This window comes from Canis aureus, chromosome 7 (assembly GCF_053574225.1).
Source record: "Canis aureus isolate CA01 chromosome 7, VMU_Caureus_v.1.0, whole genome shotgun sequence".
NCBI classification, from domain to species: Eukaryota; Metazoa; Chordata; class Mammalia; order Carnivora; family Canidae; genus Canis; species Canis aureus.
In genome coordinates, this window is record NC_135617.1 from 27,310,666 (window position 1) to 27,335,835 (window position 25,170).

The 25,170-nt window shown below is 39.0% G+C and overlaps 1 protein-coding gene across 24 annotated transcripts in view; it reads left to right on the forward strand.

Annotated features, from left to right (window-relative positions):
* LOC144317176 (uncharacterized) overlaps positions 1-25,170 on the forward strand; it is a 324,931-nt gene that overhangs the window by 150,719 nt on the left and 149,042 nt on the right. For 9 of the 24 annotated variants that reach the window (XR_013383092.1, XR_013383093.1, XR_013383076.1 and 6 more), the window contains 2 exons: positions 2,911-2,992; positions 18,454-18,525. The exons of 5 other annotated variants lie outside the window; for them this stretch is intronic. The gene's annotated coding sequence lies outside the window, so the exon portion shown is untranslated. Of the gene's footprint in view, positions 1-977; positions 1,242-1,365; positions 1,413-2,910; positions 2,993-8,616; positions 8,729-18,453; positions 18,526-25,170 lie in introns of those variants that run through there. 10 more of the 24 variants (XR_013383094.1, XR_013383075.1, XR_013383082.1 and 7 more) reach the window with 6 other exon arrangements.

A 25,170-nucleotide genomic window follows, 5' to 3' on the forward strand; every position in this document is an offset into this window, starting at 1 on the left:
CTCATCTCAACAATGTTTTGGGTCTTCTTTGAGATCTCTAAAATATCTATATCAGCAGGTTGTCCTGGATAAGATATTCCAATAAGATATTCTAATTGTTTATAGCACTTCACTAAATCCACTAGTTTATGTGTTCTGTAACTTTATATCTAGTGATTAGTGAAATGACATAAACCTCAGTGGTGAAATTAGGTAAGTCTAGGTCTTCCAAATCTCTCTGTTTTAGTTTCTGCATTTAAAAATATGCATTGAAAAATGACATACTTACCAAGAACAAAACAAATGAAATCCCCTTTGTGATACCAGATGCTGGATGACCCTTGACAAAAGAAACAAATCCTACAATAGATCCTCTGATTATAAGTCTCAAAAGCCACTTAGTATAAATAGTATGCAATTAAAAACACTTAGTAAATCCTTTTTTCTTAAACATATTCTGATTTCCCAGCCCCCCTTTTTTCCACATCTATTTCATCTATTCGTTGGGGTTTCAAATTCCCTTAAAAACCAGATAAAACCTTTTATTTCCCAATTATAAGTACGATATCAAATGCAAATAGAGCATGGAGGTTGAGTAACTCAAATTCACACTAGGGTATAAATGACTAACTCCAGAGTCTTTTCACAAAGCAGGGATCATTGCTGTTCAAATGAAGGGCTTGAAACTGGTCTGAACTAGGAGCAGGCATAATGCAAATTGGATGTGTTGTTCACCATTTCTTCTGTTTCCTTGTGACTCTGTTTATGTCTTGAATCAACAGATTGATTCTATATATCACAAATAACACATTCATCACTTCTGCATGTTATCTCTTGGCTTTTGTAAAGTGTATAGAATTGGAATAATTATAACTCAGGCTGTTCATATATTAAAAACATATGATTTGAAACAAACATACCTTTAAGAAAAGACAACATTTGGAACTTGTTATCTTTGTAAGAATAGGTTTTTTTTTTTTTTTTTTTTTTCTTTTTGAAAAGACAATTGTATGGGATTCTAATGCTCTGGCTGACCTAAGAGAGGAGCAGTAAGGGGCTTAATGCTTTTCTTTCCTCACACAGTTTTCCTGGCCAGTGCCTGTGATTTGAATGATTGGCAAGCTCTGTAACTGAGTTCTTGGGAAAACAAATGATCTCATAGATGGAGCTGCTCCACGTTAGGAAGTGCAAGAATTATGAAATGCAGTCACAGCAGGGAAAGAAGTTTTTTTGCATTTGGATGGCGACCTTTTGTTTCTAAGGTACCATAGGGTGGATGTGGCTAATAAATGCCTCTACTGTGGTCCTGGGGAAAAATTCTGGTTTTTCCCCCCACTCTCTTCCCATTTATTTATTTTTTGTTTTGGGGTTTTTTTTTTTATGCAGGTTTTTGGCAGCACCTCTAAATCATGTGATATGCTTGAGGCTACCAGGTGAGAATACCTTTTAGCTTGGCTTTGATTCCAAATCCAAGGAAGCTCTGCTTCCTGGTTCCTGGCTCTTTTAGAACATTCATCCCTCAGTGGTTGTAGTCATTTATCTGTGTTGAAGTGATGTATATTGTTTCTGATATTGTTATAGGAATTCAACAAGAGTTTAACTAGTACCCTTTTCGATCTTCTCATATATTCAGGAAGCTGTAGTAAGGGGGAGAGGTAGGGACCTTGCCCTGGAGAAGGACTTGTTCTGCGATGGGACTCAGGCCAGGAAGGAGAGGTCTCAGTAGTCTCAGTCCCAAGCACATCTGGTCAGCCCAGACACAGAGTCAGCTTTCTTCTCTGCACGTGTCTGGGTGGCTCCTAGCAACCTAGCTTCAGTTTTTATCTTTCTATTATCTGTTCCTTAAGTACTTTGCTGGACTCTTGGGCTCAGAAGATTAACAGAGAAGAATCTTCTCCCTCTGTCTTTCTAGTTTTTATCTTTAAGCTGATTCTGATTTCCCTCCTTTTAAAATAGACTATTTTTTTTAGAAGAGTTTTGAGTTTACAGTAAAATTGAATAGAAATACAAAAATTTCCTGTATATTGCCACCCTCAACCTCCCTCACTATCAATATGTAACACCAGAGTGGTACATTTTTTTTTTTTTTTTGCAACTGAGAACCTACATTGACTCATCATTATCACCCAGAGTCCATAGTTTATGTAAGGGTTCACTCTTGGTGTTGTACATTTTGTGGGTTTGGACAAATGTATAATGACATAAAGTCATCATTGTGGCATCATGCAGATAGTTTCACCACCCTGAAAATCCTCTCCTCTCTGCTTATTCACCTGTCCATCTCTCCTGACCCTTGGCAATCACTGATCCTTTTACTTTCTCCATAGCTTTGCCTTATCCAGAAGGTCATATATTTGTAATCATATCATAGCCTTTTCAGGTTGTTTTTTTTTTTCCATTTAGTAATATGCATCTAATTTTCTGCCACATCTTTTTTTTTTTTTAAGATTTTATTTATTTACTCATGAGAGACATAGAGAGAGAGGCAGAGACATAGGCAGATAGAGAAGCAGGCTCCCTGAGGGCATCCCCAGGACCCCAGGATCATGACCTGAACTGAAGGCAGATGCTTAACCACCGAAACACCCAGGAGCCCCTTTGCCATGTCTTTTCATGGCTTAATTGCTTAGTTTTTTTAAGGAAATGAATAATAATCCATTGTCTGAATGTATTACAATTTATTCACCCATTTACCTACTGTTGGGAATCTTGGATGCTTCTAAATTTTGGAAATTATGGTAAAGCTAAAGGTAATTATCCTTGTGTGGCTTTTTGTAGAAAAAATTTTCATAAAATTTAAAAAATAAATTTTCATAAATTTTTGAGTTCTTTGGGTAAATACCAAGGAGTGTGATTGCTAGATTGTATGGGAAAAGTATGTTTAGCCAAACTGTCTCCCAGAGTGACTGTACCTTTTTGTATTCTCACCAGGAATGAATGAGAGCTCTTTTTGCTCCATATCCTTGCCAGTATTTGCTGTTGTCAGTGTTCTGGATTTTGGCCATTTTAATAGGTATGTAGAGGTATCTTATTATTGTTTCTTCTTTTTCTTTTAAGATTTATTTATTTATTTGTGAGAGAGATCTACAGTGCACTGGTGGGGGTGTGGCAGAGGAAGAGGGAGAGAGAGAATCCCAAGCCGACTCCGACTCCCCACTGAACATGAAGCCCAACACAGGGCTTGATCTCAAGACCCTGAGATCATGACCTGAGCTGAAATTATGAGTCAGATGCTTAACCGATTGAGCCACCCAGGCACCCCCCATTGTTATTTTAATATGCAATTCTCTAATGACATTTGATCTTGAGAATCATTTCATATGCTTATTTGCCAGCTGCATATCTTCTTTGGGTTGGTGTTTGTTTAGGTCTTTAACCCATTTTAAAAATCAGATTATTCATTTTCTTATTGGCAAGTTTTAAGAATTTTTTGTATATTTTAGATAGCAGTCCTTTATCATATAGATATGTTTTTTGCAAACATTTTCTCCCAGACTGTGGCATGTCTTTTTATTCTCTTGATGATGTCTTTTGCAAAGCAGAAGTTTTTAATTTTAGTGAAGTCCAGCTTATCAATTTTTTCTTTCATGATGTAAGTGGTATATCTAAGAAGTGATCACCATACACATGGTAATTTAGATTTTCTTCTTTGTTGTCTTCTAGGAGTTTTATAGTTCTGTGTTACATTTAAGTCTATGATCTGATTTGAGTTAATTTTGTAAAGGGTATAGAACCTGTGTCTAGATTCCTTTTTTTGCCTGTGTATGTCCAGTTGTTCCAACACCATTTGTTGAAAAGACTATCCTTTCTCCATTATATTGCCTTTCTTCCTTTGTCAGGGATCAGTTGACTATATTTATGTGGGTCTATTTCTGGGCTTCCTATTCTACTCCATTGATCTATGTGTCTGTTCTTTCACCTATACCAGACTATCTTGATTATTGTAGCTTCATAGAAAGTCTTGAAGTTGGGTAGTGCCAGTCTTCTTTTCCTTCAGTATTGCATTAGGTGTTCTGAGTCTTTTGCTTCTCCATATAAACTTTATAATAAGTTTGTTGATATCCAAAAAATAACTTGGGATTTTGACTGGATCTACAGATCAAAGTTAGAAGAACTGACATCTTGACAATATTGATCCTGATTACTTTTTAAGTTCAGATTTGTTCAGCCAGGCATGATCTTATTTATGTCATATGATAATACCATGTGATGGGCAAATTGTAGAAACCAAGGCTCAGAGAAGCTGGGTAATTAGTTCAAGGTCATCAGGTGGGAAATGATAGAGACAAGATTTGACTGCAGATCTGCTAGGCCCATAGTCTTTGCTCTGAGTTTCCAAGTAGTTTCATGTAGTGCTTCAGGGAGAAGGCTCTCCTGTCAATATTGCAGGATTTAAACCTTGGCTCTGGCACTTGCTGGATGTGTGACCTGGTGTGTAAGCCAACCTTTCTTGCTTTAGATTTCTCATTTATAAAATAGAGTGGTAATAATAGTACCTGTTTCGTAGAGATCTTTGGGGATTAATAGAATTGGTCATGGGCAGTGATGTGAACAGTGCCTGGAACACAGTAAGCATTTAACAAGTTTTGACCATTGCCAATATGTCCATTCCCTGTTGGCCATAAAGTCCTTTGGAGCTTGGGCATTAGCATTTGGGCAATGTGGACTAAATATTGTAGAAAGGGCAGGGCCGTCTGGCATGTCTAGAAGAATGCTTATGCATTGATACAAAGAGAGCTTTGAACCTAGTAGGGATGAGCTCATGTGATAGTGCAATATTTTATATTCCAAAATTTGATAAAAGCATTAAAATTCAGATATGTATGGTCAGATATGTCTTTTGAAGACATATCTTGTCTTCCTTAAAATTTTTCTAAGATACAGACAATTGATATGGCAGATATTTTCCTCAGCACAAAAAGACCGTGTACCAGAAATTGGGTTGAGGGGCAGAACAGAAGGAAAAAGAATGCTAAAATTGGAAGCCAGAGACACTAAAGACAATCTTCATTACTAAATATGTTAAAGGAACATCATTAACAAAACTAAGTCTATTCTAGATCTAGACCAGTGTCTCTTGATTTTTTTCATTGTCACATGTTTATTTTTAAATTTTTAAAGAAAGATTATTTATTTATTCATAAGAGACACAGAGAGAGAGGCCAAGATATAGGCAGAGGGGGAAGCAGGCTCCCTCTGGGCAGCCTGATGTGGGACTCAATCCCAAGACCTTGGGATCAAGACCTGAGCCTAAGGCAGATGTTCAACCATTGAGCCACCCAGGCATCCCTCATTGCCACATGTTTAAAGAGAAAACTAAATTGAATTTAGATTAATGAACAAATTAAATTAAGTTAAATGAATTTGATTTCTCCCTATAAGAGAAGTCAAAGCCCAAATATTAAGAAATGATATTTTGTTACAAATATTATTATCATAAATATTATTGGACTATTAAATATCTAAGATTTTTTTCACACCTTGCTTCCCTGCCAACAACCAGTTATTATCCCCTTGGTGATAAAATTCCTGTTGAAGTAGCATAATCTATACTATAATTGCTTCATCTCTCACATGAATTGCTGTGATAGGCTCATAACTGGGCTTGATAACTTTAAAAATTTAAGTTGATCTACAGACCAAAGGACTTTTGATGAAAGTTTATTTTTGGTTTGACACTGGTAGGAGAGGATGAATTTTGGGATTCTTCTTAACATTTCCTTGCTACTTTGTTTTTAGTTAGATCTTATACTTGGATTGAGAATGATAGCCACTAGTTTGTCATGAGATAACACGTAAGTTCTGCAGCATCTCATTTTAGGCCTTTATCAAGGGCTGCTTGGTGCCTAATTCCTCTGGCCTTTTGGGATCGACTCATGATAGCCAGGCCTGTCACTTTGCTTTGTTCCACACCTCAGGTACCATTACTTTCTCCAAAATTTCTTCTTAGTGCTTTTTTGTCTATTCAGAAAGCCCTCTATATCCTTTTAGTCAGCACAGGTACCTTTCTTCCTCAAACAACCAGCTCAAGAATTATTTCTTGTGTTACTCCTCCCTATAGTCACCTTTTATTTCTCAATATTTCATTTGTTCTTAATCTGTGCCACACAGTCTTGCCCTTGGCAAGGGCACATACTGTGTGTGTGTTTGCACACATGTGCGTGCTTGATTTATTTCTAGTTCACATGGGTGCTTGTTGTTTTACAGCTAGACTATAAATTCTTCATTGGCAGGGACAGTCCTTTCTCTCTTCTGTAGGAATTCTGAGATCTGTACTGAGTACACAGAAGATGCTCAGGAAATATTTCTAATCTTAAAAACTCTGGTATCTTGAGTAAATCATTCATGTTAGAAGTCATCAAGGAAACCTCACATTCATCTTCTGTTACCATATGTAAGCTGCAAGTTTCAGCAGGGAGATTGGACTAGCTAGGTATCTCAGACTTTGGATTCCATGGACCAGTAGAATCTTAAAAACATGTTTTGGGGAATAGAATAGAATTGTTAGCTTTCTTACTTTGCCATTTATGGACAAAATACTAGGAATTATCCCATATAGTTACATAATTTCATAAAAGAAGGGATATTTATGCACCAAAAGAATAGAAATGACATAGTCTTAAAGTATGCAGTCTTTTTTTAATAATAAATTTATTTTTTATTGGTGTTCAATTTGCTAACATACAGAATAACACCCAGTGCTCATCCCGTCAAGTGCCCCCCTATGTGCCCGTCACCCATTCACCCTCACCCCCCGCCCTCCTCCCCTTCCACCACCCCTAGTTCGTTTCCCAGAGTTAGGAGTCTTTATGTTCTGTCTCCCTTTCTGATATTTCCTACCTATTTCTTCTCCCTTCCCTTCTATTCCCTTTCACTATTATTTATATTCCCCACATGAATGAGACCATATAATGTTTGTCCTTCTCCGATTGATATTATTTCACTCAGCATAATACCCTCCAGTTCTATCTACGTTGAAGCAAATGGTGGGTATTTGTCGTTTCTAATGGCTGAGTAATATTCCATTGTATACATAGACCACATCTTCTTTATCCATTCATCTTTTGATGGACACCAAGGCTCCTTCCACAGTTTGGCTATTGTGGACATTGCTGCAGTCTTTTAAATTAAATAAATTTAACTTTATTGAAAGCTCATTGGATTGGATTTTTCCTGTTTCTAATTTCTCCACCAGTGAGTGAAAACTGGCATGTGCTAACAGAGTGCACTGATCAGATCCATCCTTCTCTTATTTGGCCCTCTGTAATATCTCTTTCTTATTTATTATGGAAATGGCCCAGTGGCCCCAAATCATATATAAAAGTCCATAACAGTGGCAAGTAAAATTATTTAAAAATTAAGAGTCATTATTCTGATCATTTCCCTATCCATATTATTACATATAGTTGAGAGTCAAGTAGAGAATATGTTTTAGTGCAAGTATCAAGTTGACTTTTGGATTACCTGTGTCACAACTCCATCTATAACTTATTATGACCTTTTCTTGTTTTATCTAAAGACTTTTGTAAAACAATGATATAATGAATATAACATTTGTAGCAGTTGATGTTTTATTCAAAAATTTAATTTAGGGCAGCCCAGGTGACTCAGCGGTTTAGCGACACCTTCAGCCTAGGGCCTGATCCTGGGGACCCGGGATCAAGTCCCACGTTGGGCTCCCTGCATGGAGCCTGCTTCTCCCTCTGCCTGTGTCTCTGCCTCTCTCTCTCTCTCTCATGAATAAATACATTTAAAAAAATTTAATTTATGAAAACTGATATCTAGTATCATTCAGAAGATTTAGATAGAAGTAGCCATTTGTCTATACTTCTGCACCATTATTACTGGTGCAGCAAGTGTCCCAGAGAACATGGAAGCCAAAGTCAGAGTATGTGATAAACTCTTGCCCAAATGATAGAACATCAGCTCTGATATCCTCAAGAAAAGATGAGGCTTATAAAATTACCACAGAAATTTCATATATTAATTTTGGTTAGCAAGATACAGAAAGCAGGAGTTGGAAGCAGTGGTCAACTGTCTTCCTACTTTTCTTTCTGGAGCCAGCTGTGGTCTCTGGGATTTTAAGCCACACTTGATTTGTGAAATGCATGATACCCCTCATAGACTGCTCCAAGTATGTATGTGAAATTTCTATACTCTACATATAAGAAGTTTCAGGGCAAGATATTTATTTCTCCTCTAGGTGGATTGTGTGTGATCAAGATGTTAGAGATAACATTCTCATTGTATGAGGCCATTTTAAAGTTCTGTGCAACTTTGTGGGTACCCCTCAAGTTCAGTTCCATGTCCCCAACTCAGAAGCCTTTGTGTCTTGGGGAGTTTTATTGAATAAATGAATCTTAACCTTCACTAACTGGACATGTCAATTAAAGAGACAATTCTGATTTTTAAATTATGCCTATCATCTTAAATGTTACTTAGGTGTAAGTTACAGAAATATTTGAGCATTATTGTATATAACCTTTAAATGAATTCTACGGTTATTACTTCTCTGTTTCTGAACATCTTAATATGAACATTTTATAGCAAAACACAAAAACCTTAAGTAGTTTTCTTACTGACCTTCTGAAATGCAAGATTTGTCTAATTATGGTTTTTTGTTTATTGCAAATGAAGAAGACACACTGAATGTTTGATCTCTGCTTCATCTTGTTGCCAAAGTCCATTACTGAGCAGGCAGGATGGCATTGTTTGAGGTCTACAAAACAGCCAGCAGAAGACAGAAAGGTATGGCAGACTGGGATAGACTCCCCAAGTGGGTGGCGGTCATGATATGCATCTAGAGAAGTAAGAGAGTAGGTGAGGGGAGGCACTCCGTGAGTGGCATATTGGAAGAGATCATCACTTTCATTTTTTAATTTTATTTTTAAAAAATATTTTGTTTATTTATTCATGAGAGACACAGAGAGAGAGAGGCAGAGACACAGGCAGAGGGAGAAGCAGGCTCCCTGCAGGGAGTCCAATGTGGGACTCCATCCTGGGACCGCGGGATCGCACCCTGAGCTGAAGGTAGATGCTCCACCACTGAGCAACCCAGGCGTCCCAGATCATCACTTTTATTCCAGGTTGTGAAAATGGTCATGTGAGAGAGGTTAGAGGTCAATTATTGAGAAGCTCCTTTAAGCACTTTACATGTTTTTGAGGAAGATAAAATGGTTGAGATAGAAATGTGTTCCAGGTCAGATTCTTTACGGCCTCTTATTATCTAGGATTAACTACTCTGTGACTTAGTTTTCTCATCTGTAAGAACAGATCTAGGGGAAAGTCCTTGCTGTCCCTCAGGAGTGTAGGCTGACAGAGGCTCTGCTCTCACAAACATATGGTCTTCAACCTCGTGTGGTGGTCTCATCCAGTGATCTGGAAGGGGAGGAGTGTGGAAGATTTCCTGGGAGAGATTTGGAAGTGGCTCCTACCACTTGCATGCATCCTGCATTGGCGTCATTTCGTCACAGGTCCGCGTCTCACTGCACAGGAGACTGCAGAGTGGGGATTAGTTGTGTTCTCAGGGAGAAGAATACAACATGGATTTTGGAGAAGATTCAGCTTCTAATACCAAATGTATTAACACTTACTATGTTACTATGACCTTCCAGCTTAATGTACTCTGTATGCTTAGAAAACATTCATTTATTTACTTGTTTATTCTTGCTACAGATATTTGTTAAGATCTACTATGTGCCATTCAACTTGCCCAGTTCTGGTAGCTAAAACGGAGATGACTTGGATTATTTATTTATTTATTCTTGGTAGCAAAAGAGAAAAACTCCAAATTTTCAAAACATATAAGTGTTGTGTTGCATCATAACTATAATTGAAAGCAGAAGTCATGAGAAACCCTTGTTTCTTTTGCATCAGTCTTATACATCTTCCAGATCTCCTTTCTGACTTGGCACAAGTCTGACGGAACACATAGTAAGCATTCAAACATATCTGTTGATTAACAGTGTATTTATTTGATCAAGGATGAGTGTGCCTGAAACCCATTAATAAATATGAGTCACTCTCTCCACTGAGTTCCCTGATAGGATTTGAATTCTAAGAGAATATTTTGGTTTTTATTAGGGATTTTGGCTAAATTCATTGACCACTTCATTTAGTACTGTGTAGACAGGACCTTTAGTTCTTGGGGTAATAGATCTTATGGGACCAATTTAGTTTTATTCAGGAAAGCAAATTTCCCTCCTCTGAATGAGATCTGATTTTCATTAGATGGGTTTGCTACATGATTATTTAGTGAAAGTAATGTCCAGAAGCTTCTGATTCAATCCAAATTTAACTTCTTCTCATCCACTATATCCCTATGGTGCCTGAGTCTGGAAGCAGGCTGGAATTCCATTTGGGAAGCTACCATTAACACCATTTGGTCTGAAAACTTAGCTCTCTATGGAAGACAAATGGAAGGATGAATGCTTGAGCACAACTTTCTCAGAAGAATAAATTAAGGATTAATATTGCATTCCAACTAGAGTTAGCCAATGATTATTCTTTGCACCATGCTTTTTAAAATAACATAATCCTTGGGTGAATCACAGAAATAAAAGGAAGGAAGGAAAGAACTAGACCAGCTCAGGGGGGGGGGAGTTAGATGGGAAAATATGCTGAACTACCTAACGCATATTTTAATTAGCCACAGTGGAACAAGCACTAAATTAGCTATGCTTTGGACTCAAGACACCTTGAAGCAGCTAGAGGGATTGGGGGGTGGGGTTGAATAGCTTTAATTTTGTCCAAAGAAAACCATTATATAACACATCTGTTGGTGGTTAACAGATCTTCAACATGTCTGAAAGACTGAAAATATTGTATACTTAAGGAATAGAACTTTAAATTCTCTGGTTTTTCATGAATTCAGTGGTGGGAAGGAAAACTTATTAAATAGGGGCTTCCAGAACTTTTAGAACATTCTAAGAAAAAAATTCTATCAAACTTCATAGCACCTGGAGGAGACTCAACAGCCTAAGGACACTTTATTTATTTATTTATTTATTTATTTATTTATTTATTTATTTATTATTTATTGGAGTTCAATTTGCCAACATATAGCAGAACACCCAGTGCTCATTCCGCAAGTGCCCCCCTCAGTGCCCATCACTCAATCACCCCAACCCCCTGTCCACCTCCCTTTCCACTACCCCTTGTTCGTTTCCCAGAGTTAGGTGTTTCTCATGTTTTGTCACCCTCACTGATATTTTCACTCATTTTCTCTTTCCCCTTTATTCCCTTTCATTAATTTTTATATTCCCCAAATGAATGAGAATAATGTTTGTCTAAGGACACTTTAAATATCCCCTCAGCTTATGTACTATGTAAGTAGAAGAGTATGCTGATAATAACTGTGCAGTCAAAATTATTGATCTTTGATTACTTTCAATTCCATATCATTCATTTTCTCTTCTCATTTGGGTAATTACCCTGTACCACTTTCTTCATCTGAAAGATGACCTGACTAAACTTGATTATGCCTCACATTGTTTCCAGTCCTAAAGGCCTAAGTGTTGGTTCACTACCATATTTTGCATCTTTGTTTTTGAGTATCATATCATTGCCTCATCATGCTTAGGCCCAGCATTGATATGGTCTTAAGTGCTGATGGCATATAGGGTGGTGCTTCTCATTTTCCCTGTTAAGTTTACTGGTGGTTTTTAAAGGATTATTAAATTTTTAATTTTTAAAAGGATTTATTTATTTTTAGAAAGAGAGAGTGTGCATGAATGGGGAAAGGGGCAGAGGGAGAGAATGAATCCTCAAGCAGACTCCCATTGAGTGCAAAGCCCTACATGGGGCTCATTCTCATGACCCTGAGATCACAACCTGCACTGAAATCAAGACTCAGAAACCTAATCGACTGAGCCACCTAGGTACCCTTATTTTTTAATTTTTCATAATAGCATGCTTCTTGCAGTCTTCTCAGGACATCTTAAGAGGGTCTGGTCACTGACTGCCTTAGAGGAAGTGTTGCAGATTAGGGGAATTTTAAAGAGATGAGGGAGTTAGTGAGAAGTTGGGCAGTAAGTGTGTGAAAGAACATGGAAATGTGTGGAAAAAGGTAGGAGAGGGAGAGGCTTTATTTAAAGGTTTCTTTCCTTGTTTCTGTTTGCAGTTGAAATTCACACAGATGCCAAATCACTATTATTATTATTTTTTAGGACAAGTTTATGAGTTGTAGTTGTTGCTTTGAAGCTTTTCCCAACCATTTGAAAATAAAGATTACTGAGAACAAATCTCCTAGAAGTTAATCTACCTGAGTGCAACTATGCCAACTATCCAAGCTGTAACTCTGGATTGATGTCAGACTGGCGATCAGAGCATGAACAAAGATTTCTGTTTTTCCTAATCCCTTACTGGCTCTCCTGGGCACTACCAAAGCCAAATTGAGGAGGTATTAGGGGATGTGGCTATGCAGTTGGCCTGAATGTGAAATCCTTTGAAGTTTCTGTGGTTTTCTTTTTTTTCTGTTGTTTCCACTTCATGGATGAGACCGTGCTCCCCGTGAAGCAGCAAGTAAGAAAGGAATTCAGAAACAAACATAGGCAGAACCAGCAGCCCCATCACCAAGAGAGCAGGTTTGAGGAAATTGTCATTTGAAGTTGTATTAGCGTTGAATGAAAATTTTTTCCCAAATCTGGAAAATATTTTATTACAATGAGAGAGTTTGCCCTTTGAAAAATTCTTTTTAGGGGTTCCTGGGTGACTCAGTTGGCTAAGTAACTGCCTAGAATGGCATCCTGTATAGGGCTCCCTACTCAGCAGGGAGTCTGCTTCTCCCTCTCCCTCTGCCCTTCCTCCCTGCTCATGCTCTCTCTTGCTCTCTCTCTCTCTCTCAAATAAATAAAATCTGAAGAAATTCTTTTTATAGAAGAGTACTTTATAAATGACTCTTTTGATCAGTTTGTTTTACTTTAATAATACATTAAAATCAGCGGATATGTTGATAGGTTGGGAGAGTTGGGACTAAGTCAAGGAGCATTTTAAATTTTTTCCCACTTTTTTCCTTCCCTTTTGTTCACTGACTACTTCACTGGGCCAGACATCCTTCTCCTAGGTGCCTCATGACTTCTCTTGACACTGAGATCTCTCACCCACTCACTTCCTGGGAGTGTGACCTTTGATACTTTCCTTCATTCTGCCTCCCACCTCCTTAGTAAGATGGCAGAAATGCACTGTTTTCCTCAGAACTTGTTAAAGGAAGGGACAGTCTAGTAAATTAATTCAGGATCAAGGAGTCATGGACCACAATGGTCTAAAGCAAGGACCTACAAACTTTTTCTTTAAAGGGCTTGATAGTAAATATTTTAGGCTTTGTGGGCCATCTGTTCTCTATCCCAACTACCTGACTCCCATTTTGAGAAAGCAGCTACAGACAGTACAGCATACTTGTGTTCCAATAAACCATTATTCATGGAACATTAAAACATGAATTTCATTTAATTTTCATTTGCCCATAGGTTATTTTTCTTATTTTGAATTTTTTTTCAACCATTTACAAAGGTGAAAACTATTCTTAACTCATGGACCAGACAAAGATAGGCAGCAAGCTGGATTTGGCCCTGTGGACATAGTTTTCTAACTTCAGGTCTAAAGCGTAAGTCCTTTCAGACAATTTTCCCATATATGCTGGGACATTACATTTCTTTAGCAAAAGAAGTAATTAGTAATTTCAGGTCTTGTGTGTATGAAGGGTAAAGGGGAAGCTGTTGACAGCTCTCAGTAATAGCTCAGGGCCCACTGTCTGTCAATCTTGCTTCCTCATGACCAGCTGGGGAAAGAGCCCCATGTATTAAGTGCATCTGATAAGCCCTGTGTAAATAAGCTTTATGGTTGAGGAGGTTTCACTGAATAAACAACTCATACTTCTCATTTAGGTTCTAGAGCCCAGAAGGTTCTGATTCACAGTGTATGCCAGTCATGGAGCTCTACTGATTTATCTTTGGAAATACTGCCAATTCTTCCCTTTCCTTGAGTCCTGCTATCTTATTGTAACACTAGTCCACCGCAGTCTACCTTCCTTGTTTCCTACTTCTTTATGGTATGTCAACTTTGGGAGTATATAACAATCTCAAAAATCCCAGTGGCACAATAAGTAAAGATTTGTCATGGTCCATGGAAGATTGATGGCAATGGGTTGGTGGGATGCATGTTGGGGGAGATGTCTCTGCTCCATTCAGTACCTTAGGGACCTAGGCTCCTTCACCTAGTGGCTTTGTTATTCCCCAAGACCTTGGAGTATTTTACTAGATGGCATCTGAACAACAGATAAGAGAAGATACAGAGAGTCTTATGAAGGGTGTTTTAGGGGCTAGGCTAAGAGCCCAGCAGAGGATGTTGGCCAGGAGCCTCAGTAACTCTCCATGAGGGCCCTTCTGTGGGACTATTTGGACGTCCTCACAGCATGGCAGCTGGAGGATTCCACAAATAAATGCTCCAAAAGAGGGCAGGGATTAAAAACTTCCAGTCTTTCAGACACAAGGCCAGGAAAGGGGTACAGTATCCCTTCTGCTGTATTCTGTTGGTCATGCAACCACAGATATAGTTTCAGTTAAAGAAGAGAAGATGGAGATCTTACAGTCTTCCAATAGAAGAATTTCAGAGAATCTGCAGCCACCTTGAAAATACCAGAATGTTTCATTGAGAGTTGATCTGAGTAAGTGCAAGTGCATGATAGTAACACAGAAGTCCATCTCTATCTACATCCTCTGTGAATTATGCATCAGCCATGCCGGGAACATGTTGGAGCTGCAAGTTATTGTCTACAGCAAAGCTCAGCAAACTACAGCCTGTGAGTCATATCTGGCCATTGTCTATTATTGGAAAAAGGGGTTTATTGAAACCCAGTCATCATCAGTTATAAATATATATATATATATATATATATATATAATATAGTTACTATATATAACATAGTTATATATAGTTATATAACTATAAGTTATATATATAAACTTATATAACATATATAAATAAGATATCTATATCTATATATAGATATATATATATACTATATATAGTTTGTGGCTGCTTTTGGGATATAACAGCAGAGTTAAATAATTGTGATAGAGGCCATATGGCCTACAAAACCTAAAATATTTACTCTTTGACCTTTACAGAAGAAGTTCACTGATGCCTATTCTTAAGAGACTCAAAAAAATCCCCATCATTAGCAGTGAGTACAATCAGCTTGAAAATGCAGGATCTGCCCTTGTGATTGACATGAAGACAAGCACGTTACTGATGGTCATGAGTTTCTCTGGCTTTGATAACAGAGCCCTTCAAAATGTGCAGGTTGTATGTTCTGCCATTGAATCACCCAAATCTATGGCAGGATGGAATTTTCTGGTAATTTTAGTGTGTTCATTCTTGGCAACCCCTGCCTAAAACCTGGCAGCAAGCTGTCTGTTCCCTTTTCCTTAGCACCCTCCAACTCCATTGGTTGCAACCATGGTTACAGTGGGCAGAACTGTGGATGTGCTTTTCCAGCCAATACTCTGGATGAGGTTGATTTAGGAGGCTTCTGAAGCTGAGTTGGTCTGGACTTTGCTGTGGGTCTTCTCAGTCATGTTTGACATTATTGTTGGTGGAGAAGGATCTTTCAGTGGACACTCTTTCCTTTATAAATTTATATATTTTTAGAAGATTTATTTATTTGAAAGAGAGAGAGCAGACATGCGAGTGAGTGCACACATATGTGCACATGAAGAGGGGTGGGCAGAGGGAGATGAGAGACAATCTTAAGCAGACTCCCTGCTGAGTGGAGAGCCCTGATACAGAGCTTGAGCCTACAACTCTGAGATCCTAATCTGAGCTGAAACCAAGGGTCAGATGCTTAACACTGAGCCACCCAGACACCCTGACACCTTTTCTTTTAAAGTGAATCCCAAGCACTGGTCTTATGCTTTCTTTTTGTTCTTAAAGTCAGTTCTAGATGATCTGTATAAGTGGCATGTGTTTGTACATGCTTTAAGGATAAATTAAGAATGAAGAATCATCTAATCACTTCTTTAAAATTGACATTTGGAATTCTTTTTTTCTTCTTCATTTTCTTTCTCTGTGAAGCAACTCTTTAATCAAGTATTCACAGAAAATCCACATTGAAAATCGCATGTAAAAGGCCTGATTTCAGTAAGCCCAAGAGTCACTTTTTAGACTTCATCTCTCTCTGTCCTTTTCTGTCCCCTTTCTCCTTCTGCAGGAACAGAGAGGACTTATGGTCACACCAATGGCTTGGAAACCTGATTAGATTACATGTACTGTGTTCTATTTACATCATGGGTCGCTTGGTTGACAATTTGTCTAAAGGCATGGGAGGAAGAGCTTTGCTTAACTTATGTTTTATCATCTCACTATTCAATACCAAGGAATAAACAGAAACCTAAAGATTTCACTCCCCAGGAAACCATAGACTTGAAGATATTCAGACTGATGCTTTCTGCTTTCTTTAGACTTCACATCAACATGAAATTATGTGTTCTCCTTTACTTTATGATGATGATGATGATGAAAATTCTAACCTATTTTTTATTTTGTCCCTTGGATTGGTGTTAATCTGAAACAGGATGTTAGTCCAAAACAGCAGAAACATTCATTTATTTGATTCCTCTATACTTTATAAATGTTTAGCGGAAACCAGAATCATATCAAAGGGTGTATGTGAGGTAGGTTCCCCATACCATCTTGGCCCATCAGGTCAAGCCAGGGCAGTATCAACACAGATTGTAACTATATTATTACCCCTACATTCATTGGCTTCTCTATATTGGGAACAATAGAGAGATTTTATTAGCAAAGGGAAGCAGCAGGAAAGAGGGGTGTAGGACTTAACAGTATGGGAACATGGGTTTTGGGAAACACATGCTCTCCTCCAAGATAAATGTATATGTTCTCTCCCTAAGAGACCATGAAAGCATCCTGAAAGGTTCTTATAAATAAACACAGCTATTATTACACTCACAATCAGAGAATTGCCCTCTTCTACCTGCTACCAGCTAGTTTAACTAGCTGAATCAGCTTAGGCCATTGGTAAGATGACCAATGCTATATCCAAATTACCCTGGCATTCATTCCCTGGGTTGCAATTTAGCACATCAGTCCAGTTGAGATTTACCATCAGTGCCTTCATGGAGTAAAAAAAATTATCTCTCTTTCAAAATGCTGAACACATTTCATAAAGTAATTCTGCTTTGGACAATTGGTTTCATTGTTGGTATCTTTAAGTAAGACTGAGGACTCAATCCTGAGTATAACACTTTGCAGATAGGGCAATAAGGCTCAGAGATGGCAAATGTCTTGCTTGAGTTTCTTTTTTTTTTTTTTTTTAAATTTTTATTTATTTATGATAGTCACACACAGAGAGAGGCAGAGACACAGGCAGAGGGAGAAGCAGGCTCCATGCACCCGGAGCCCAACGTGGGATTCGATCCCGGGTTTCCAGGATCGTGCCCTGGGCCAAAGGCAGGCGCTAAACCGCTGCGCCACCCAGGGATCCCTTGCTTGAGTTTCTGAGCTGGCCTTTAACAGTCTATGAATCATGGCATTCTTTTCTCCTTTTCTCTTCTCCAGTCTTCCTACCCCACTGCTCAACTAGATTATCTCCATTAATCCCTGTCTCTCTCTGGGTCAGCATCTATGACAGACCCATGGTCTTCAGCTCTAGCTACTAAAGCTCATGGGTTTTCCTTTTTTCCTTACAGAGTCTCCTAGGCAGAGTTGTCCTATGTCTTGTACTAGCAATTGTCCAGTGATTTCTCTTGCGCAGATGCTCACTGTTTTGAGGCCTGGTGTTGGCTGGCTTCAAGGCTGAGAGAAGAGAGTGAAGCTACTCTGTGTGAGGCAGAAAAAGAAATTTGTTGGGGTACCTGGGTGGATCAGTCAGTTAAGTGTCAGACTCTTGATATTGGCTCAGGACATTATCTTAGGGTTGTGAGATCAAGCCCTGCCTTGGGCTTAGTGCTCAGTGGAGAGTCTGCTTGAAGATTCTCTCTCTCTCTGTCTCCTTCTGCCTCTACCCCTACTTGTGCTTTCTCTCTCTCTTTCTATCTCTCAATCACTCTAAAATCAATCAACCAACCAACCAATCAATCAATCTTTAAAAAAAAAAGAAAAAAATTTGTGGATCACTGAGGAGTTGTGGAGAATGGAGAGTAAAGGGTCGTGGGGTAGTGGGATGCAATGTAATACGTGATGGGACACTCCCCTTGACCGGTGAAATTACCAAATTCATACATCAGTTTGCAAAAACAAATATCTTTGTGAAATGAAGAAAGGCTGAGTTTGCAACCGGATTAGTGTGGAGTGAAACAGATAGTTTGCTCAATACTGATGGCAGAATTGTAAGAGATCTCATGGAATCATACCCTTAGGAAATTTCAGAAACCATGGGGAGTTTGGACTATCACAGACCGTGGAATTGAAGGCTCAAGTCAAGTGTATGTAGGTTGTTTTTTTTTTTTTTGTATGCAGGTTCTTGATTGAGAAAGCCTCAGGTGACATCTAGGATATACTGGTAAATCTGTTGGAAGCAAGAAAGCTTTGGTAAGCATTGAACCAATACATGTATTGAACCCTTCACTTCTCCAACAAGAAGGCTTGAACTTCGCAAGGAAAGGGGCTGGACGTTTTCAACTACTTTTTTTTCTTAGAATTTAAGTTAGGCTATATTTGAAGTAAGCAGAGAGGGACATCTCTGACTACCATATACTAACTAGAATGGGGTACAGGGAACAAAATCAGAGTAGTCCACTTAAATAACTGGACTATAACCCTCTGTATACCCGTCTTTGCTTCTTTGTCTCCATCTCTCTATCACAAGAGGTAACTCAACATGGGGAGGGCAGGGTGGGCTGTGAAGTTATAGTGCCACCTGGATGGGCATTTTCCCTGGACAGAAGAGGTCCCTCTTTTTCTGATTCCCATTGCCCCGCAAGGCTAAATTGCCTTGATCAAGTATTAAAGGTTTTTGTTCATCAATTAGAAATAAGGTCTGAAGTAAGTGTTCTTTCTTTCTTATTTTATTTAAATTCAGTTAATTAGCATATCATGTATTGTTAGTTTCACAGGTAGAGTTTAGTGATTCATCAGTTGCATATAACACCAGTGCTTATTACATCAGGTGCCCTCCTTAATGTCCATCATCAAGTTACTTCAGGCTCCCACCCACCTCCCCTCCAGCAACCCTCAGTTTGTTTCCTATAGTTAATAGTCTCTTAGGTTTGTCTTCCTCTCTGATTTCACCTTATTTTCTTTTTCCCTCCTTCCCTTCTGATCATATGTTTTGTTTCTTAAATTCCACACAAGTGGCATCATATGATAGTTGTCTTTCTCTGATTAACTTATTTCACTTAGCAGAATACCCTTTAGTTCCATCCATGTCTTTGCAAATGTCAAGATTTCATTTTTTTTATGACTGAGTGATATTTCATTGTGTATATATATACCACATCTTCTTTATCCATTCTTTGTTGATAGATATCTGGGTTCTTTCCATATTTTGGCTATTGTGGACATTGCTTCTATAAACATTGGGGTGCAGGTGTCCCTTTGAGTCACTGTGTTTGTATCCTTTGGATAAATACCTAGCAGTGAAATTGCTGAGTCTTAGGGTAGCTCTATTTTTAACTTTTTGAAGAACTTCCCTCCATACTGTTTTCCAGGGTGGCTGCACCAACTTGCATTCCCACCAACAGTGTAAGAGGGTTCTCCTTTCTCAACATCCTCACCAATATCTGTTGTTGCTTGACTAAAATAAGTGTTCTTGAATGAAGCTCTACCTTCATTTAAAATCACAGTATGGCCAGTTATCAGGACCTGAGATGGAGAGTGGGGAGGAAGCAGAGCATGAAAAGGGCTAAAATGAGGGAGGGAGGTAACAGTTTTGGAGGGTCCACAGTTTTAGGCACTCATACTTTTTAATCCTTGCAACAACTCCCTTGAAGATGGTATTATTTTCTTTAGTTTACAAATGAAAAGAATAAGTCTTTTTATACAAATAGGAAAACCAAGGTACTGAAAGATACCCAGTTCCATTGGATACAGAGCAATGGTGAGCTGAGGGGAGGAAAGGTATATAAAAGGGAACACAATGTTCTGAAGAACAAATTTTCCTATTTCCTGACTTGCCTTGGCCTGGCTATGATGGTTTTGGGGGAGGAGTAGGGAAGGATTGGATGAATCAAGGAGGGAAGCTGATCAGATCAGGGGAAAGGTTAAACCTGAGAGAGGAGAGAAAAGAAAAAAGTAGCAAAGAAAGGGGCCTAAGGGGGAGTGAGAGAAGAGCTCAGCAGTGCAGCAATAGATATTCATATCTATTGATGGTGAATTTCCCTTTATGCTGTATCTGAACAGAATAAATTCAGTAGGATGTCATAATTGAAATTCAGCAAAAATATTATGCGTGGTCTGGAATTGGTTTAAAAAAATCAGAACGTCTAGGAGAGATTCTTTATTTTTCTGACTTAAAAAAATTGCGGATAAATGTGCTTCTGATCAGAGGGGAAGCAGGGAGAGGGCACAGGGCCAAACATATGTAGGCAGGTGCTGTACAACTTCTCCGCACAGCTCTGCCAAAGCACCCTGCGGGTGACCTTGGCATTTAATAGAAAATGTGTGTTTCTCTGTGCACACATCAGGAGGAGGATGAGACCTCCCAGCTGATCTGGATTTGATATCAAGACAATATGTGAGCACATCACTCTGAAGGTGTCAGAATGGGCAATTCCCTTTTCATGTTTTGTTCTGTCCCACACCTCTACCCAAATTCACTCCAATGCCCTGGTTGTAGTTTATCCAGCAACAAAGGATGGGAGCCTTTTTATCTCCTACAGTAATGAGGCTGCTGAGCACCAATATTGGCGGGTTCTGAAAAATATCAGAAAATAAGTCTGCTTCTTGGCCCACTCTCCTATCCTTAGAATACGTAAGATTTGCTGCTTTGTGCCTTTACTTTCCGTGGTTAGCAAATAGAAGGTCAGAGAAGTGAAGCAAAATGAGGTGGAGTGCATTTATGCCATCTCAGAACAGGTACAGTGGAGGCTCCCACCTACGGCCAAATGCGTGTCTTAGTTTTCTAGGGCTTCTGTAACAAATTATCATAAATTGAGTGGCTTAAGACAACAGAAATTTATTTTTTTCACAGTTCTGGAGGCAAGAATTTTAAAATCAAGGCGTCAGCCACCATGCTCCCTCTGAGATTCTGAGTAGAATCCTTCCTTGCCTCTTCCTAACTCCTGGCAGTAGTCGTCCATCCTTGATATTTCTTGTCACATGGTATTCTCTGTCACTGTCCTCACATGGTTTTTTTTCTTCTTCTTATAAGTATAGAAGTCATATTGGATTAGGGCCCATCTTAATGGCCTCATCTTAACTTGATTGTATCTGCAAACACCCTTTTTCCAATTAAGGTCATATTTCAGGTACCACAGGTTAGAACATCAGCATCTATTTTGGGGTGACACATTCAACCTGTAACAGCAAATGTTCACTTCTGCTGTGCTGGCAGGACTGGTGCTACAGTAGGACCTAATTATTCTTGATTGGGACCTTCAATATTGGCATGGGTTGGAGGCAGGAACCTGGGTGGGGGGAAAGAGTGGGGAAAGGCCAATGTCAGTGGAGGTCTGCCGTATTTCCTGGTTCACCTCAAGGAGACAAGTTTGAGACTTGTGGAGATAGGCTATAGACTGAGCTGTCAGGAAACAGTTGGAGGCCCAGGCCACAGATAGTCACCACTCTGGGACCCAAGTGATGCAGGGTGCAGAGAGGGAGAGTAAGAGAGACTTTCTTTATTTCTTTCAAAGAATACAGTATGGCTTTGGCACAGTGAGAACCCCAGGGACCCAGCATTGCTTGGCACCTTGGGGGCTGGCATTCTTATGAGTTCTGGGAGAAAGTAGAGTTATTCATGGAAACAAATGGCAGTGGCAAGATAAGGCGCTCTCAAGATGGTTGGGATAGGGGTAGAGGAACAGGCAAGAGTTAAGCCCCATAGACTCCCAGAATTGTTGGTTCTTCAGTAGAGAGTAGTAGAGTAGAAAGGGTTGTTACCAATAATTACCTCTGCATAGCTGGGACTTCTCAAGCAAACCAGCCTCATGGTTCCCTACTCTGCAGAGACCTGTGCAGTAGAGTAGTTCCCTACTCTGCAGAGACCTGTGCAGTGCTGACCTTAATCATAGGTGCAGTGTGGGGTCTGTAGGGCAATACTATTTACTGAATTGGTTTAGAAGTGGGCTACAGGAGACAGTGAAGTTGATTGTTTTGATTTCAGACTTAACTTTTTAAAAAATGCCCCCTTTTAGGTTAATGGGAAGGAATCAAACAGACTTTTGCCTTTGGACTGAAGCACTTCAGAGCAGTGCTTCCCCTTTTTAAAAAGAAAACCTAAGGGCTGTAAAAAAAATGCACATCTGCTGCTTGTAGTGGCAGAGGGCCCTGGCTGTGGGAGGGAATGACCTTACCTAAAACATTGTGGATACTGGCAAGTTGATTAGAGTAGCAAGTGATCACCTTTGATACCAGAAACTGAAGTGATGAACGTTCCATGGAAGAGTTGGAGAACTGGGAAAGGGACCATTAGACACTTGCCTGAGTTGAACCCCAAATTCAGGGCTGGGAAATAGAGACTGGTGGGGGGCATGGTAGAGCTGAGAAAGGGTCTCTGGAAAGGGCACAAGAAGAACCAAAGGAAAAAAAAAAAAAAAAAAAAGAAGAACCAAAGACACGCATGGCTAATTCTCAAGTGTCTAGAAGTAATCTCTTTTATACTTGGAGGGAATCACTGGTGGGAGAATTTCAAACCATTTAATTTCTCTTCTTGGTTGGGTAATCATTTTTCTCTAGGCACCAGGCTGCCTAGATCCCCTGAAAAATATTCAGTTCCAAATATGACATTAATAGCAGAGATGCCATATGGCCATATCATTTAAGGGGCTCCCTGATTGCCACTCTGGAGGAATACAAAAAGCTTAGCTCCCAGAGAGTCTTTATGAAGGCCAGAAAAGTTTACACCAGCTGTGCTAGGCAAGCACCAAGAGTATCTGAGACTGACTCTGGCCCTGTATCTTTTCTAGCTCATGCTATCACCTGGGATGCTGGTACTTTGGAGATATATGGATGAAAGATCATCATGGTCTTCAGTGAGCTTTTGCTTGCTATTAGCAATTAGCAATATTAGCTATTAGCTATTAGCTTAGCAATATTCCATTCCATTTAGTGACTAGTGACTATTTTATCCCCAGATTTATTTTATTCTCATGCATGGTCCTTGAGGCCTTCGATACTAAAACACTGTGACGTTTTCTCTAAACATCGCATTTCTCATGAACGTACTCTTTGGTGGTAACTCGGTGACCTCATATTTTCCAGATCCATAAGCTTTATGAACTGTTTGATAGCATTTACTCTTTCTAACTTTATCTTTCATTGTCCCTTTCTTAAGTCTTATAGGTATTTTTTTTTTTTTTTTGTCTTATAGGTATTTAGTAAGTTAGGGCTGATCCAGTTGAAAACATGTTACTGGGCCCAGTTAGGTCTCTGTTGAGTGGTAATAATTTGAAAATTATTAATTTGTTTTTCTCTTTTGTACTGTAGAAACATAAGCTCTATTTAGCCTAAGGCATCCATTTGTTGCAGGGAAAGAAGGGCTTGCTGCTGGCACAGTGTGATAAGAAAGGATATTCAGCTTTCTCAATCCAGGGGAGTCAGGAAAGTAGATCCGCCATGAGGACAGTGGGAAGAGGGATTTAGTGTAGGAATTAGGTCTGATGCAATTGTGGGAGGAGCTGGAGAAGTGGTTATCTAGGGGAGAGTTGAGGGACACCAGAGAGAAGCCCTCCTGATGCCCTGATGCTGTTGAACTAGTGATAGCCTGCAGGAGAGCCCAAGAAGCCAAGCACATGTGGCCACTAGAGTGAGACCATGAAGGAAACTGGTGAAGAGGTCTCTGGGAAGCCATTGACCTTGATAGCTACTGCCCTGTAAGTTGGTGTCCAAGTGTCTGGCGGTGCTGCTGACCAGCAAGGTCAGCAGTCTGGAAGAGGAACATTTCAATCTTTTCTCACTCCTCATTCAAACAAAGGTATGTTCTGCTGGAATTTCTTCTTACTTAAAGGTTGAACAGAGGGTAATCCAAAATCTTCTTACTGATCAGTTATTGCTAAGAGGAAGTCTTATGTTTAAGGAACGGCATAGCTGGAGTCCCCACTGTGTCAGAATGTCAATTTGCTGCGGTTTGTTTTATCATCAATTTTTGCAAGATTCCCAGTTTATTTTTCCAAGTATATAAATTTGCTGTAGCACAAAATGAAAATTTCATCACTCAAATCAATGTCACATCAAACATACAGACTTCAGGGCTGAAACCTGTCTAACATTATCCTTGCCCAAGTAAATGAAAATAAACAGAATAACAAGAATGAAATGCCTTTATGGCTTTTGTAAGTTCAAAATTCTGAGTTAGTTGTTTTATTCATTTGTTCACTTTCAAGGTTATGACCACCTCTACTTGGTTCATTCTCTCCACTCTTTTTTGGGGCTCCCATTATGCATATTGTTGTTGGTATCTTACACATCTGTTCATTTTTATTCCCTTTTTTCTTTCTGTCCCTCAGACTGGGTAATCTCTATTTACCTGTCTTCAGGATGACTGATTCTTTGTTCTACCAGTTCAAATCCATTGTTGAGTCCCTCTGGTGATTTTGTTTTCTTTTTTTTTTTTTTTTACTTCAGCTGTTGTACTTTTTCACTCTGGCATTTATATTTGGTTTTTAAGTTTATAAAATTCTGCCTCTTTATTAATATTATTTATAAGATGAGATATAGTTGTCAGACTATTTTCCTTTGATTCCTTATCTGGTTTAAAATCTTTTTCTAGTAAATCAATACATGGAACACCCTCAGGGACAATTTCTATTAACTTCTTTTTTCCTCTCTGTGTATAGGACACACTCCCCTGTTTCTTTGCATCTCACATATACTTATATTTTTACCTTGAAAATTGTACATTTTAGGGAATACAATGTGGCAACTCTGGAACCAGATTTCTAACACCCTGCCCCTAGAGTTTGTTGTTGCTGTTTTGTTGTTCTTTGTGTAGTGACTTTTCTGGACAAATTCTATAGAGTCTGTATTCTTTCTAGTATGTGGCTACAAAAGTTTCTGGTTGGTTTTGTCTTTTAAATTAAT